At 48.1% G+C, this 16,697-nt stretch overlaps 1 pseudogene; it reads right to left on the bottom strand.

Moving 5' to 3' along the window:
- Positions 1-1,248: 1,248 nt before the first annotated feature.
- Positions 1,249-1,931, bottom strand: LOC113902824 (annotated as a pseudogene).
- Positions 1,932-16,697: the final 14,766 nt, after the last annotated feature.

The raw sequence follows: 16,697 nt of genomic DNA, 5'->3' as shown, positions 1-16,697 counted from the left end.
AACTTAGATGAGGAACGGCAGAGCTGGAGGGACGTTCATTCTTAGACCTTCTCAGTGCTCACCGACTTAGAGCCACATCTGAAAACAACAGCAAAGAATAGAAGGGATTTGTCAAGATAAAGGGATGCCCTGCAAAAAGAAATAGGGTGATCCCGTCCAGAAATTTCCAGCTAGCTTTCCGGAAGGCCACCCCAGGACTAATCAGAGCGAGTAAGACAAGAGTAATAGATGCCTCTGTTTGCTAATGCCTGCCATTGCGAGGGACTGTGCTTCATCTTCATTATCTGATTTAAGATTTCAATGAATATATCAAGACAAGCAATGTTATTGTCTCCACTTTACAGATGAGGAAACCGAGGCTCCGAGAGGCTGGCTCCTTTGCCCAGAGTCACACAGTCACTAAATGCTAGCCATGGATTCCAACCCAAGTTGTTTTATTGGAGACTGTATGACCTCCAATATTAACTATCATTTCTTCATCAAAATATTTCCCTACTGGGCATCCTCACTGCCACCCTCCTGTCAACTCTTACCAGCTGTACCTGGGTCAGAATCCATTTTGCAGTGTAGGGTGCAGTGTTACCAAAACAGCCTGCTATTCAATACCCTTCTCTGTATCTATGGGGTAAAGCTCTGGGTGTATCACCTTCAAGCCCAGCACAATAATTCTCCAGGAAAATAGCCTAAGCAGGTACACATTCTTAACCCTGGCCTTTCTCTCCTGGGCTTCCTTCTCAAGTCCTCCCTTCTTGTTACTTATTGAGTCCCTACCTGTCCTTCCAGGGGGCCATGTGGGGTCATGACAGTCACGGATTCCGGAGTCAGCCAGACCCCAGTCATTCATTACCTCTGCAGTGGGGCTATGGTGTAACAAATGCGAGAGAGAACAGCAAAGGACCAGAAGATGCTTGGTATCCAATAAATCAGCATTTTGAAAACTGAGTCACATCTAAGGCATGGGTTGGGGCCAGAATTTTTATGTGTTGACTTGGACAGCATCCTTCCACATCCAGTCAAGCTCTTTTTCTTGTCGGAGTTTAAATGTTCCTCCTTTGCCTCCCCTCCCCAATCCCCTGAACTGAAATTCCTGGTTCCTTTCTCTCACTGTGTAGCATTTCCCTTTCCTGCAAATCCTTCAATTTGGCAACAAAATGAACTGCACATTCTTTATTTTTCCTCACTGACAAACTGTTTACTGAATTTTGTAGCAGTGTGGGGTATCTCTTTTGGATCTTAGAGTCTCAGGATTCAGAGTGGTGGCAATATGGACATGGTGAATTGGAGAATTTGGTCTCCCACGAGTACCTGCTGCTATACCCTTGATTGTGCAATGGCTGCCAGGTGGTCACCCCTCCACTGGAGCTGTCCTTCTCCATGGCCAACGAGAGAGCATTGGCAGTGAACTGCAAGCATTCTTCCTTGGTCACGCCTTCCCAGCAGGTAGCATCGACATAGTCATAGATATAGGAGCTCCCAGAGCCTGTGATGGCAAAGGCCTGTCATCATAACCACCATGGGCACCCCCTTCTTGGGGGTCCCAGCCAGCAGTGATGATTCCTGCCATCAGGCCTTCTTGGTATCAGGGACAAATCTCCTTAAGAAGGCTGGCCACGGTGTGTACCAGTGGAGGCTCATTCAGTTCAATGCTGCAGAAACCAAGCTGATAAGTGACTACGTCGGCTCCTGCCTGGGTATCAGCTGCTGAGCCTGAAGGGCAGCAGAAAATACAGTCGTGAATAGGGATCACCTTGGCAATGTAGGACTCAGTGGTTGTCCTGGAGCCTGCTCCTAGAACCACACCCCCATCAACTTACACAGCCGTGAGTGGTCCCTGTGGAAACTTCCTGGTTCTCCCAGTTGGGGGCGATGGCTTCAGGCCCCCAGGCTGGTGCCGGCCCAACTCCCGGAGCAGCTACTGAGGTGGCTGCCATCTTCTTCCTCCTGAATTGTACATTCTTGAAGTCAGCTTCTCAGGGGTTTTTTGCTTTCTTGGACATTGTGCTAGGTACACAGTGGGGTAGTAAGACCATTCTGGACACTGACTCATCGAAACAGTTATTTTTGGACTCTGTTTAGAACAAGAGAAACTCCAGGTGACTGCAGCAGTGCTGGGTCTGAGCACTCCGGGGAAGGCTCAGATGCTTATTGCTAACGCAGGCCACCTGGACCTGTAGCATCTTCCACACCAGGGGTGAAAACCCGCCAGACCACACCCTGGCCTGGGAGCAGGGCCATTCACCTCGCTGTCTTTCATACGTGGGAACAGCTTGATTAATACAGGTGATAGGATATACCAAAGTGGTAATTTTCCAGCCAGTGGGGCAGCCCGAAGGACTGAATCTCAAATACTGAAAAACCGATTGACATTGGAAGATCAAAGCATTTAGTAGTTGCAAGAAGACATGTCAACAATGATGTCATCATTTGATCATAGCAGCCTTGGTGGATTTGATGGGATTCTGTGGCTGTCCTGGCATCAGAGACTTAGTGATGCTGAAGATGCTGCCTCCTGAAGGGGCAGAAGATCTCTGGAGAGAAGCAGAGTTACCCCCGAGAGCGTGGCCTGTGGGCTGAGTGACACTATGCTTCCTAACCGAGGTGTATTTCACTGAACTTTGGATGCCACGGGTTGTAAACCCATCAGTGTTTACGTGCACTGGAAAATAAACACTGACATCAGATTATCGGCCAAGATTTCATCAATGGTCAAGAATACGACATTACTATAAATACCGAAGCCTAAAACAGAAAGCATTCTTTGAATTTGCTAAAATAGTATATGGACTATTTTTTTAATTAAAGTAGCCATCTCCTTAAGCCAGACTTAGTAACATTCAAGTTTACTTTAAAATGTGAACTGAACTCACAGTACCATTTTCCATTTTTCAATGGCTGTAAGAAACACAGCTATTAAGGGCGATTTTGATCTTAAAAGAGACCTTCCTTCTCAATAATGTGGAAACTCCCTGGGGGGTTCCTGTGAAAATCATTATCTCTCAGGGAGCAGATGAAGATTGAGCAGTGGGTCCCAGAGGAGCTGCTGATTAGAGACAATCAGTAAGGGAACAGGTCTATCCCGAAGTGTGGCTACCACACTCTGATTGTGTTACACTCTAAAGCGAATATACTGTAGTTTCTGCCAAAATCACAGAAGGCCATAAAATAGACAAAGAATCATTACCCCTGGGGAGTGAAGAAGGCAGGGTGTTTGCTGTCAAAGTATTTCCTTAAACTCGTGGCTCCCTCAGATTCTTCCAAAGCACATCCTCCTATCCATAATCACATTTAAATCTCATAAGTCTGACCAGAAAATCCACCTGGGAGACTTCTGCCTTGGGACTATTCATGTGGCCATGGACATTCAGAGAGGACGTTGCACACGGTCTGGACATGAAGCCTACCCAGAAGTCTTGGAATCACACAGGCACTTTCGAGAAGCTGTGTGAAATTCTGAATGACCATGACTTGTGTTTTTACAACTTGGTTTCTGAGGCCCGAAGGACTGAATCTCAAATACTGAAAAACCGATTGACATTGGAAGATCAAAGCATTTAGTAGTTGCAAGAAGACATGTCAACAATGATGTCATCATTTGATCATAGCAGCCTTGGTGGATTTGATGGGATTCTGTGGCTGTCCTGGCATCAGAGACTTAGCGATGCTGAAGATGCTGCCTCCTGAGTCTGCCTTCTGGTTCCTCAAAGGCAGCAGTGGCCCCTCGTCTGCCTGTGTCACTTCTACACTCAGGCCACTGCCCTCAGAGGGGCCCCCTTCTCCCTTAGCTGGACACCCTCTCAGGGTGTGAACCCAGGAGGCATCATCACCTTCAGAATACCTTCCTCACTTCTTCTGAAGATCAGAGTCTCAGAACCTAGAGGTCATCTGTGTAGTTCATGTGACCAGATTTGTCTCCTGGTGTCTGCTCTGGGCTGGGAAGGACAGGAGGCAAGGCTTGGAGAGGACTCCCTTTCTGTTAACAACTCAGTGATCTGGATGCCAAAGGAACAAATCATTCTAGCTCTGCATTTCTTATCAGTTCTAAATGGCTGTTTCTGTGGACCATTTCTCTAGAGGTTTTAATGGACCCTATTAGACTCACATCTAAGACCCCAGGATAATTAGAAATACACTCAAGCTTCTTGACATCCAGTGAGATTCAACTTTTCCTATTTGCCAGAAAGATGATTTTACCCAAATTAGGGGAAAATTGCCAGCAAGACAAGTGATAAAACAATGAATGGTTTCTTTGAACTGAAGTTCTTGAAGGCAAAGCATTATTGAAACCAGACACAAACATACCTTGGGGTCTTTTTGGCTGGAAGTCATCAGGCCCAGCAGAGCTGGTGGCTGTCTGTCCAGGGCCGGCTCTCAGAGGGCTGTTCCTCAGTCTTTAGGGGAAGTGGACCACTTAAAACTAAGGCCAAATGTTATGTCCCTTGCCTGGAATTTGTGGAGTTCCTGCTACAAATACAGACAGGACTAGTTATCTGGTGCTGACAGCTAGCTCCAAATACTCTTAACGGGAGTCAGAAGCAACTCCCCAGACCCTTTAGAGCATAGGGCAAAGGACCCATGACCTAAGGGATTAAGGGGTGACAAAGACTGAAATCCCAGGAGCCATAACCCAAGAATCAACAAGAGCTTGCTCCTAGAGGATGCTAGCATGTGTCCTTTTTCTCTGATTGTAGGAGCTGAAATTTAGCTCCTAGTGAGTTGGGAGATTAGGTTTGACATAAATGCACTAACATGTGTAAAACAGCTAGCTAGTGGGAAGCTGCTGCATAGCACAGGGAGCTCAGCTGGATGCTCTCTGATGACCTGGAGGGGTGGGATGAGGACAGGGGTGGGAGGGACACCCAAGAGGGAGGGGTTATATGTATATGTATAGCTGATTCACTTTGTTGTACAGCAGAAACTAACAACATTGTAAAGCAATTATACAGCAATTTAAAAAATACCATTGATTCCTTTGTGTCTTACTAAAGGATTTGGGGGCTTCTGGTTTGTACGTTGGTGTTAAAAATGAAAATGAACCTTATCCCTGCTTTCCACAAGTGTGGCTAGGGTGTCAGGGCACCGACCCGGCCAGGAACACATTGTGACCTGGATGACTCACTTTGCAGTGTGATGCAGGTGGCTTTGCACCAGGCAGCTCCCCAGAATTATGGCTCGAGGATCCCCTGAGCAGACTGGGAGGGGGCACAGCACCCTCGCTCCTCCACTGCCCAGCTTGCTCAAGTAGAGGTGGGCAGGTCTATACAGAGTGGGGCGGGGTGGGGGGGGGGGAGGGTGGGGCTTCCCGTCCAGACCCTTCCCACGGCCTGCCTGCTTCCTTCTGCCCCTGGATGGAACACGCCATGTACAACATCCATAGGTACCAGGGTAGCATCTTCATGTCCTGTCTGGCTTCTATCTTTTTCTCATTTTAATGCATAAAATACAGCCTCGCCTTTGGTGCTTGTGATTTTGCTTTGTTTGACATAATCTGGCCCAGACATCCTAGTTCTTTCCCTGTGGTTGATCATTTCCAGACCGATTCTGAAAAGGCCAAGCTCTCCTGTTCTGTCACCTTGCCGTTATGGAGGAATCAAACCCCGTGCAAGGGACCTGCAGAGGCAGACAGGCCAGGACGCCCAACACACGTCTCTCCAGGCTCCTTGGCAGGGATAGCCTTTGTTTTCCGTTGAAATAGTCATTAGCCTGTTGGCTGCTCTGATTTTGTACTGTTTGGAGGAACCAGCAGGACACATGAGTGAAGCCTGGGACTACAGCGGTCCCCTTTCTGGAGCCAGACCGGGCTGGCTGGCCTTGGCCTTGGCCAGCACTGGCCAGCACTGCTTGCAGCCAGGCCAGGCTCAGAGGGGGCCCAGAGGCCTCTGGTCCCCAGGTCATCACCTCATCAGCTCCCTGGGGTCTCAAACAAACACTGCCTTCCCAGCCAAGGAAATAATGCGTTCCTTGTGATGCAAAGCCCCCTGGGGGGCTCGCGAGGAGCTTCCTGGCCCCACTTTGAGCGCAGCTGTCAGAGGTTCCTCGGCAAAGCAGCTGGACAGTGGGCCCAGCTGGGCTCAGGTGGGCAAACAGTAGTTCAGAAGGGAGAGCCGGTGTGGGGGGGCGGGTGCTGGATGTGTATTCCCTCCCCCCTCCCAGGGAGGTGCAGGCTCCCTGTGGCTTAGCGATGTAGATTTCTCCTCCGTTTTCCGGTGTCAAAGCTAGAAACCTGGTTGGAGGCTTCTCAGGGCGTCACACCTGGGACCACTCCTTCCAGAAGGAGGGATTGCACTGACGTTTCAGGGATGCTGGTTGAATCCTGGCTCTGAGTCTTTTCAAGGAAAGCATCTTTTGTGGGGAGGGGTCTGGGGCTTTTGCACCCACATCTCCCCCAGGGACCGCTCCCCCTGACATTCAAGGGCACCTATGATTTTCTTAGTGACCAATGCCTGCTTAAAGATTTCGGCCTCTGTCCCTCCTCCCCTTCACTACAGACACTTGTTACAAACAAAACAAAACCTCTTGGGGACTTCCCTGGTGGTCCAGTTAAATGCTGGAATCCACCTTTCAGTGCAGAGGATGTGGGTTCCAGCCCTGGATGGGGAACTCAGATCCCACATGCCTAGGGGCGACTAAGCCCATGGCCCACAATGAAGACCCAATGCAGCCAAAAAAAAAAAAAAAACACAACAGTAAACCTCTTGAACATCATACCACTATGATTGGCAAGATCCTGATCCCTATTTTCTGAGAGCAACAGGTTCACCCAAACATCACTGCTTCAGTCTGGTCCCACACAAGGTCCCTCCCTTCTCCTTGAGAGCGGGACCAGGCCTGGCATGCCTGCTGGCCCTGATGTCCAGCTGGACGCTGGACACAGTGCACTTTAAAAAAAAATATTTTATTTATTTATTTATATTAATTGGAGGATGATTACAATATTGTGATGGTTTTTGCCATACATCAGTATGAATCGGCCATTGGTATACATGTGTTCCGTCCATCTTCAACTTCCCTCCTACCTCCCTCCCGACCTATCCCTCCAGGTTGTCACAGAGCATAGATTTGAATTCTACCCCTTACACAAGGTTTTAAGACTCCCACCTGCATCTTCCTTGTTGACACTGATGCCCCCGACTCCTGATTTCTGCTCCCAAAGAGCTGCATCTGAGGCATTCTTCAAAGCCCTATTTGTCTTACAGACTTGTGTAATAACTGGAGCCTCTGATTTTTTTCTTTTCATCTTCCTACACCTTTCCACTGTTTATCATGTTCCATAAATTAGCATCTGAACATCTGTTTTATTTCTCAATCTTTTGTACCAAACAAGTTTGCAGTCTTGTATCCTAGTGCTGAGCATTGCTGCTGCTAAGTCACTTCAGTCGTGTCCGACTCTGTGCGACCCCATAGACGGCAGCCTACCAGGCTCCCCCGTCCCTGGGATTCTCCAGGCAGGAACACTGGAGTGGGTTGCCATTTCCTTCTCCAATGAATGAAAGTGAAAAGTGAAAGTGAAGTTGCTCAGTCGTGTCTGACTCTTCGTGACCCCATGGACTGCAGCCCACCAGGTTCCTCCGCCCATGGGATTTTCCAGGCAAGAGTATTGGAATGGGGTGCCATTGCTGAGCATTAGAAAAATGTATAAACATGCACGTGTGTAAGGCACAGCACAACACACAAGCAACTAGAAGCTGGATTGTTCACCATATGGTAAGTCTATTCAATTTGTAAATGAGCTCCCAGTGGGGAGAAATCATGGTTTTTCTCTTGTGAACATTATCTCTTAATATCATTTCAAAAATGTATACATTATAAACTAATAGTTTTTAAATTGAAGTATAGTTGTTTAACAGTATTGTATTAATTTCAGTTATACAGCAAAGTGATTTGGCTATGTATGTATATAGATAGATAGATATGTATTTCTACTTATTTATTCAGATTATTTTCCATTATAGTTTATTACAAGATACTGAATTTAGTTCCTTGTGTTATCCTAGTTTATGTGTAGTAGTTTGCATCTATTGATCCCATACTTCTAATTTATCCCCCTTCCCTCTCCCTCTGGTAACCATAAGTTTGCTTTTTTATGTCAATGAGGCTGTTTCTTTTTTGTTTATAGCTTCATTTGTATTACTTCTTTAGGCTCCACATATAAGTGACATATAATATTTGTTCTTCTCTATCTGATTGCTGGGAGAAATATCAACCACCTCAGATATGCAGATGATATCACTCTAAAGGCAGAAAGCGAAGAGGAACTAAAGAGCCTCTTGATGAAGGTGAAAGAGAATGCAAGAGCTGGCTTAAAACTCAGCATTCAAAAAATGAAGATCATGGCATCTGGTCTTGTCACTTCATGGCAAATAGATGGGGAAACAATGGAAATAGTGGCAGATTTTATTTTCTTTGGGCTCCCAAATCACTGAGGACAGTGACTGCAGCCATGAAATTCAAAGATGCTTGCTCCTTGGGAGAAAAGGTCTGTCAAAGCTAGACAGTGTATTAAAAAACAGAGCTGTGCAGCTGCACCCTGAATCTGGCAGGAAAGGGTGTGGGGTAGTCCTCCTGCCCCAGTGGACCCAAGAGGCAGAAGGGGCAATGAGGAGCCGCTTGGCGTCTCCCCCCATCCAGCCGGGGTGGCCCTTGCACGGGGCAGGCAGAAACTGAAGCCAGAGAATCTCTCATTGGACACCCAGGAGGTTCAGAAGGCAGGGCAGACAGGGGGCTGAGTGACACCAGCATGTCATGGGGAAGGAGGCCAGACACCAGCCCCTCTCTCAACCCCTCATCTCCCAGAGCACAGTTGCCCCCTGTGAGTCCTGCTCCCCACCCACTGTTGACAAGAGTTTGAAAAATTCTTCTCTTTGAGACGAGTTCTCCCATCTTGCTGGGGTGGGGTTCACCAGGGAAAAATCAGGGTCATTGTTTAAAAAGTACCAACTCATAGTGCTTTCCTGCCTCTGTACTCTGACCATCAGGGTATCCCATCCTGCCAATGATTCACTGAGTACTGCTAAAAGGATTCCTGAACCATAACCATGGTCCTAATACCACAATACCATATGTAAAAATAATCAACAGTAAGTGTTCAATATCATTAAATATGCAATTAGTGTTCAAATTTCCAATTGCCTCAAAAATGTTACTGTTTTGTGGTTTCTTTGAATTAGGGATCAAATCATTTCTATATGTGGCCATGGGTTAATAGATTTTCAAACTCTCCTTTAATCTATAGGGCCCCTCTCTCTCTCCTCCCCCAACCCCTTTTGCAATGCTTGTACATGTGGTCTTTCCTGCAGGAAGGCACCTTCATAAACTCTTGTGCAGGGGACATACACACTCATACCTTCTGCCCCAAGTTCAGTCCGTGCCTTTTAGGGCACTTTCCCTTGGAAGGTGACTTAGAGGAGGGAAAATCCCACCCAATAAAGTCCCAAGAGCTTGCCCACCCCCATGGTGATTAAACCAGCAGGACAGAGTGGATGAGGCCTGGTGCCTGGATATAAGAAGGCGACCATATTCTCAGAGGTGGTCATGCCCAGAGGCTGTGGGCCAGGATGCGTCTTAGAGAACAAGTTTGCATTTTATTTGCTTATTTTTGACAATGTTACATGAGAAGTGAAAAGACAAAACAAAATCAAGGAATATCATTATACACCTTAAGTAATGAAAGCTTCTCTCCTTGCTGACTCTGCGGTCGGCACCTCCCCCACCCCCGTTGTCTATTTGTGAATCGTGGGTAAGAATTCATTAGGAAGCCTGGACGTGCTTCTTGGTGAGTGCTCGGTGACTGCTTGGTCAGCCTTTCCTGAAGGATTTTACGCCAGGTTTAAGCCAAGATGAAATAAGTGCCAGGCCAGGGACTTCGATAAGCCCTTGAAATTAGTGATCTTCTTACAGATTTGGGCACAGGATGAATCTGGGCTTCCCTGGTGGCTCAGACGGTAAAGAATCTGCCTGCAATGCAGGAGACCTGGGCTCCATCCCTAGGTTCAATCCCTGGAAGGGGAAGATCCCCTGGAGGAGGACATGGCAATCCACTCCAGTATTCTTGCCTAGAGAATCCCATGGACAGAGGAGGCTGGTGGGCTACAGTCCATGGGGTCCCAAACAGTCAGACTCGACTGAACAACTAAGCACCTACGCAAGGATAAATCCACCGAAAGGCAGGAACCTCCTGGGTACAGGAGGGTGAAGATTTAGGGCAAATAATACAATCAACCACAGTGGTGAGCTGTTGACAGCAGCAAGAAAAGCATAGGATTGGAGATGGGGACAAATGCTTTTAAACACATATCAGCCCCTGGAATTACTGCATTATGAATGTTATTTAATCCTCCCTGCTGTCCTACACTACAGGAGAGGAATTCCTGTTTCCTGGTTCTGTAGTGCAGAAATGGGATGCCTCATGCTTCCTGAAAAGTCACAGTCATTAAATGACAGAGTCTGGATCTGAGCCCAAGATTTGGAACCTGGGTTTGATTCCAAAGGCCAATCTATGTCAATATCATACCTCTCCTTCAAAAACCTCTTGGCTATACTGACTCCTCCACAAGCCACTTCTTCATCCAGCCTCAATCATAACGTGTCTGAACTCTAGATGCAGTGGCATCAGGCACAGAGACTTCATTCCAAATTGTGCTGTGTTCTACTACTTTTGATGGAGCTCAGTGTAACAGAATTTCACAGCAGGCAAATTGGGAATAAACTAACTACACAAACGCGGTACTGAAGGTCCGAGAGGATTCGATTGTTTTTCACATCTGGTGTTATTTGTCAGATGAAGTCCTTCTCGGGAGGTTAGAACGTGTCAACTCTTTTCATTGTCCCAGCGTTGAAGATAAGAACATGGAATTGCCATGCAGGAAAGTGCTTTTCCAAGGTCACTGAGTTTCTGACTAGAAGCACCATAATAGAACTGACTATCAGCAGAGGGTGGCTCTCCTGGACTCCTGCCCGCTGGAATGCAAAATACTTGCTCACAAGCACGAGTATTTCTGCCTTTTGTTTAAATGAGGTCTAACTCTTGAGGGATAACTAGCACAGCCAAAGTGTACCGGGCCCACCTGGTGATCCCGGACATTTTATCTGGACAAGTTGCATACTTCTTGAACTTACGCTCTTGAGAAATTCTTTGAGAAATGTCAAGGTGGCTGGAGCCAGAGCAAACAAGGATGACATTCTTTTCGTTCTTTTCCTGGGAGGTCATTTTCTCTTTACCATCCAGCTCTGTGTGCCACCATCTTCCATAACAGACCATCAGGCTGCTCAGAGGTCTGCCCTTGAGGGAAACAGGGAAGTTGGTGAGGTTTTTAAATCACTTTATCCCAGAATCCCCTTCACTTTTTCTCACTGTGGCTCCAGCTGATAGGAACCCTTAAAGCTGGAAAGTGAGACAAGCACTCCGGCAACTTATGGGCTACACCTTCTAACTTGTTAAGAACGTGGATTACAAATGATGACATCATCCATTGGCCAGTGGGGAAGGGGTCACAGCGTGGGGTCATCTGGCTCAGTTTTGTCTCTCTCTACTCCTCATGTATTGCCAGATTTGCAGTTTGTTTGCTAGATAAGAAGTCACTTGAGGGAGGGTTTCAATTTGGAGTCAGGTTTGGGCAAAATTTTTCCAGTAAGAGTGGCTATGTGTCACATGGATAATGCTGATGACCTGAAATGTTTTGTATTGAGCTGAATCCTATATGTTTGCCACTACTTGACTGCTTTTGGTCTACAGAAACAATTATTCCACGTGGTTTAAATTTAAAAGTTATTGGCTTTCATGATCCAAAGAAGAAAAAAAACAAACAAAAAAACTAAAGAGCTGTAATCATCGGTGACTTCTGATAAAATATGCCATTGGGAACAGTCCCTAAACCCGACTTCTCTATGGAATGCTATTTTCTTCTCACACGGTAAAATTACAACCAAATCAGAGCTGTTCCTTCAGAAAACTACTTGCTCTCTAAATGTTATAAAATCACATTTAAGAAAGAAAGTGACATGAGAGAAGGCTGAGAGAAAATTGGAATGTGAATGTGTCATTGTTTGTCCAACTCTGAACACAAAGTAAAATTTTAGAACTGGCAACATCGTATCTTAGGAAAAAGGATTATTGCAGCATAGAAGAGTTACCTTCCCAAGAATATATCCCACAAACTGAAGTTTGTGGTGTGTCTCTGGGGTCTTCAAATCCAAATGAGAATGAAAAAAATCTCCATCTCTGTTTGACTGGTAACCTGGAGGACACTGTCGCTGATGCTCCATGACTGCTAAACCTGGCTGTCGTTCACGTCTCTGTCCCTAAGTGTGGCCAGGAGCCAGGCCGTGTGGACAACAGTTTACACTGAGTCACTGAGAGAGAGAAATGGCGAGCTCTCCAGTCACACCCCACCAATCCCTAAAGAGCTGCTAACAGCAGACATTCTTTTTTGAACCAGCTTTCTCAGGCTGTGACTTCACCTGTGTCCGTCTGCAGCAGCTCCTGAGTGATAGGTAACATGCAGAATATGAAGGAAAACTTTGGCATTATGTGGTATTTTTTTGTTTTAGAGTCCTGTATCCTCTGGTTGGCTAATAAAATGTTTGGATTAAAGTAATAGTTTAATGAGTTCATTACTAAAGGAAAAAATACATTTTTAGTTTAACTGAATACTAATTTTTAAAATAGAGTAATTTTTAAAAAATCTAAACAAAATGTTAAAAATAATAATGACACTGTCACAAAAGCCAGTCCATCATTTCTAACAGCAAATGAGACAGGAAGGCAAGCAAGTACATCTTTCTACTACTAAATTCAACATGGACAATTTGGGTTCACCGAAAATACTGTCTATCAAGGTACATTCATGTTGATCATCTGACTTTCTTGGCTTTAAGTCTTGTTTATAACAGATGCATACATTTGGCTCTCGTCTGTTGTTCAGAAGCTAGGCTTCATGTTTTATTTCTGTACAAGTGTATGTGATATAACTATAGTTGCATGACACTTTTTCTTTCCGGAGGGTGGCTGCTTTTCTCAGGCCTGGGGAGCACTGTTGTAGAGTGACTGCCCAGAGCTCACACGGTTCCCCACTGCCGAGTCCCCACATTGAGGCAGTGCTGGGTCAGGGACAATCAGAATGACGTGTCCCAGGAGAGGACAGGGCGGGGTCCCTCCCCAGCAGAATGGACACAGGGAGGTCCCCACGGGGCAGAGCCAGCCGACCTCCTGGTCTCAAGGTCAAGTGGGTTGCACAGGTGCACCAGCCACCCAGCAGCCCTGCCCACACTTGGGTTCTGGGGATGGAAGAAGCATGTTTCTGGGTTTCCAGCACCTGGAGCTGGGCAGAGATGCATTGTCCCCTGGATGGGACACCTGCCATCTGTCTGGGATAGACCCGAAGGACAGAGGCCAGCAACGTTTGGCATGCCTCTGTCCTCATTTCCCCAAGGGCCCCTTGTCCGCAGCCCCGTCCTGGCTTTCTCTGCTTAGAAATCCCTTGTTAGGAAACCCAGCGCTCTTTGTATGTGGCCGCGCGGGGAGTCCACATTTAGATGCAGACAGGACTGGGGGTGCAGCCTTTGTTCAGGGAAATACAGATGGAGATTTTTATGGTGGATCAGACCGAAACCTCAGGTACAGGTTCTGGTGAGAGGTAGGCATTAGATTAGGGTGGCAACCGGCGCCCAAGGGCCCAGTCCAGCTCACCACTGCTTGCACAAGAGTTTCACTGGTGCCCAGCCACGTCCGCTTGTCTTCACTTGATCAGCAGCTACTTTGTGCTGCCGTGACCAAGGTGAGGAGTTGTGACAGAGACCGACGGGCTGGGAAGCCTCAGCCACTTACTCTCTGGTCCTCTCCAGAGAAGGTTCATGGCCCCTGCATTACAGGAAGGAAAGGAAAACAGCCCCTTTCCAGGAGACCCTGGGAGCACCACCATCAGCAGCCCCCCTGGTTCCACACCTGCTCTTCGCTCCCCACCCCCGGCCCTGGTGCCTGTGAGCAGTCAAAGAGCTGTGCACTCTCCTTGCTAAAACACCCCAGCCTCCATGAGCCAAGCAGCCGTCCTTTTGCAGGAGTGAGAGATGCCAAGAGACCCCTTTTCCATGCGGTTATGTGGGGGCCAGCTCTGCGGGCTGCAGCCTGAATGCCTTCCACCTGGTTATTGGTGAGGGAACCTGGCTATTGGTCGCTCCCTGGCCTCTGCGTCCTGCTGTCCCATGCAGGTGGAGCATAAGAGAAATGCAGCTCTTGGGGCTTTAATGAAGATGAAAATGAGGGGGAAAGTGCTGAGGACCCAGCCTGGCACCCGCTAATCGACCTGTAAATCTCTGAGTCGGAGGGGACTTGGGAGGGTCTGCTACCCATCACAGGAGGAGGGTTGCCCTCCCGACATCACACCCTCTGTGTCAGAGCAAAGTTCGGGTCTCGGATCCGCTGCTGTTTTTTGTGTTTGCTGTACACTGGGCTTTGGGTTCAGGCTCTACACTCAGGGCTCACAGGTGCCCTGTGACAGCAGAACCTTGCTCATCCCATTTTGCAGATGAGGAAACAGAGGTGAGGCGGCCTCAGGTTCTGGAGGTCAGGGTGACTCTCCCATCCACACCCTCCCCTGGGCCCCACTCCTGGGTCACAGGGGAGGGTGGAGTAATTTGGGGTCCCCGGTAGAGGAAATCTGGGGGAAGGGGTGGTGTGAACACTGCCTTCAGCCTCACTGGAATGCTGGAAAGGGCTTTCCTGGTGGGCCCTGGCCTTCTGGGTCCAGCATCACGAGGGGTCCATCTAGTGGTCAAAGAGGGGAATCCCAACCATTAAGTAGGGAGAGCCACTGAACCAGAGCCTTCTGGTTCGCACAGCTCCACTTGGTCTCGCTGACCCCCATCCCAACGCATCAAGGGACCGGCACGTTGGTTAGATGCTGGCCTGAGGTTCCCTTGAAGTGGACATGGCCACGAATGTTCTATGGAAGGGAGACATTTGCAGCAGCCAACTCTCCCTCCTGGGAGAGTCTCTTTCCCCTGCTGCAGAGCCCCTGCACCTCAGCTTGGCCAGAGGCAACCCCAAGGGGACATTGGAGCACGTCGAGGGAGGTCTCTGGCTGTCACAATTAGGAGGTGCTGCTGCCATCCAGTAGGAGAGGCCAAGGATGCAGCTAACACCTTACAGGGCACAGGATGGCCCCAGGACAAAGAACATCCCACATCACATGCCGGTACGGTTGCCCTCTACTGAACAAGAAGACTGACCATGCCCTCCTTCTAATGGGACAGCTTGTGGCAGAAGGGAGGATGGATGGAGGCTCAGATCCTCTGCACGTGCTGTTTCTCCCACCTGGACCACTTGGGTCAGGTGAGCCTTGGACTTCTCTCTTCCCAGGACGGGGAAGCAAGGGTATCGGTCCCTCATGGGTGGGGGGCTGTCCCCCCTCTGCCTGGTGCACTGACAGGGAGCGACAGATGTGGACATGGCCTCAACTTGTCCTCACGTATCCGCAAGACGAAGGTCATCCAAGCTGTGTTCTGTCTTCCTGGGTCCTTGGACACTGGTGGCTCACTTCTCTTGACCGAAGCTCCAAAGACCAGAACGAGTGACTGGCTCAGCCTGGCCTGGAGGATTTAGAAGCTGCGACCAGACCATGGAGACAATTCCAGCTCCTCATTCTCTGAGCCACGTGGTCAGGGCTATGGAAATCTGGAGGTTCTACAGCTGACCACCATGAGAATTGTTATATCACTTCCCCAGCTACACTGGGCTCAGTTTGCTTAGTAAGGAAAGCAATCTTTTTGTTGAATTTCACATTTTCTACCAAGTAATGAATTAACCTTTTTGAAATCACAAAGGGGATCACAGTAGGAAAATGAAGCCATAACCTGTCCGAGAGATAGAGAGAGATGCCTGGATCACAGACCGGAAAACAGAATATAAAAACATTCAGTACTGACTGATTTCACATTCGAGGCGATCACTAGTTAGCAATGGGACGCACCAGCCTGCCATCTCACTGCAGGCAGATTCTGTTATCCTGAAGTTAGCTCTGGCTTAATGAACTGGATTCTAGAAGACCTAGGCTTACCCTTACCCAGTTGCCATCAGGACTTCTTCCAGTTTTCAGCCACAGGGGCTAACTGTGAACACTATGCACTCATGAGTGGCAGGGAAACTGTGGAAGGGCTCACAGTTCCCCACCTTCAGGATGCAAGACATTTCTGATTAATCAGGCAGACAGGTGAAGGAGAGGGCAGGCTGGCTGGGGGTGCAGAAACCGATGCTGATTTCAGATGCGAGGACTAATGTCCTCAACATCATTTGCTCAGATTTTTTTTCTCGTTTTTGAGAAAAGTCAGCAATCTAAAAAGCACTTATTAAGCACCCAATGTAGCTGAGTTACCAGGAAGCACTTATTAAGCACCAGGGTGGTTGAGTGTACTGAATGGAGCAGGAATGACATGGATCCAGGGTGAATGCTATCCTTCCCCACTCACCTTCCTTGTCCTGAAGGGAGATCCGACTAGTGGGAGGCACTGGCAGAAGAGCAGCTTGGGAGGGAGGAGAGGGACCCAGGCATCTCCAGCTGGGCCGTCTCCTGCAAGACTTAGGTTCCTGCCAGAGGTGGTCCTCCCTGAGCTCCTTGATGTGCTTGGCTCGAGGACTCTTATAAGCCTGAGCCCCCTGACCCTCCAGTGATAGGGGACTGGGTGAGGGGGGTCAGCTTCCTGGCATTGCT

The sequence above is a fragment of the Bos indicus x Bos taurus genome, chromosome 13 (genome assembly GCF_003369695.1).
Source record: "Bos indicus x Bos taurus breed Angus x Brahman F1 hybrid chromosome 13, Bos_hybrid_MaternalHap_v2.0, whole genome shotgun sequence".
Taxonomy (NCBI): Eukaryota; Metazoa; Chordata; class Mammalia; order Artiodactyla; family Bovidae; genus Bos; species Bos indicus x Bos taurus.
Note: the sequence above shows the minus strand (reverse complement) of the source record. Positions and strands in the feature narration are given on the sequence as shown.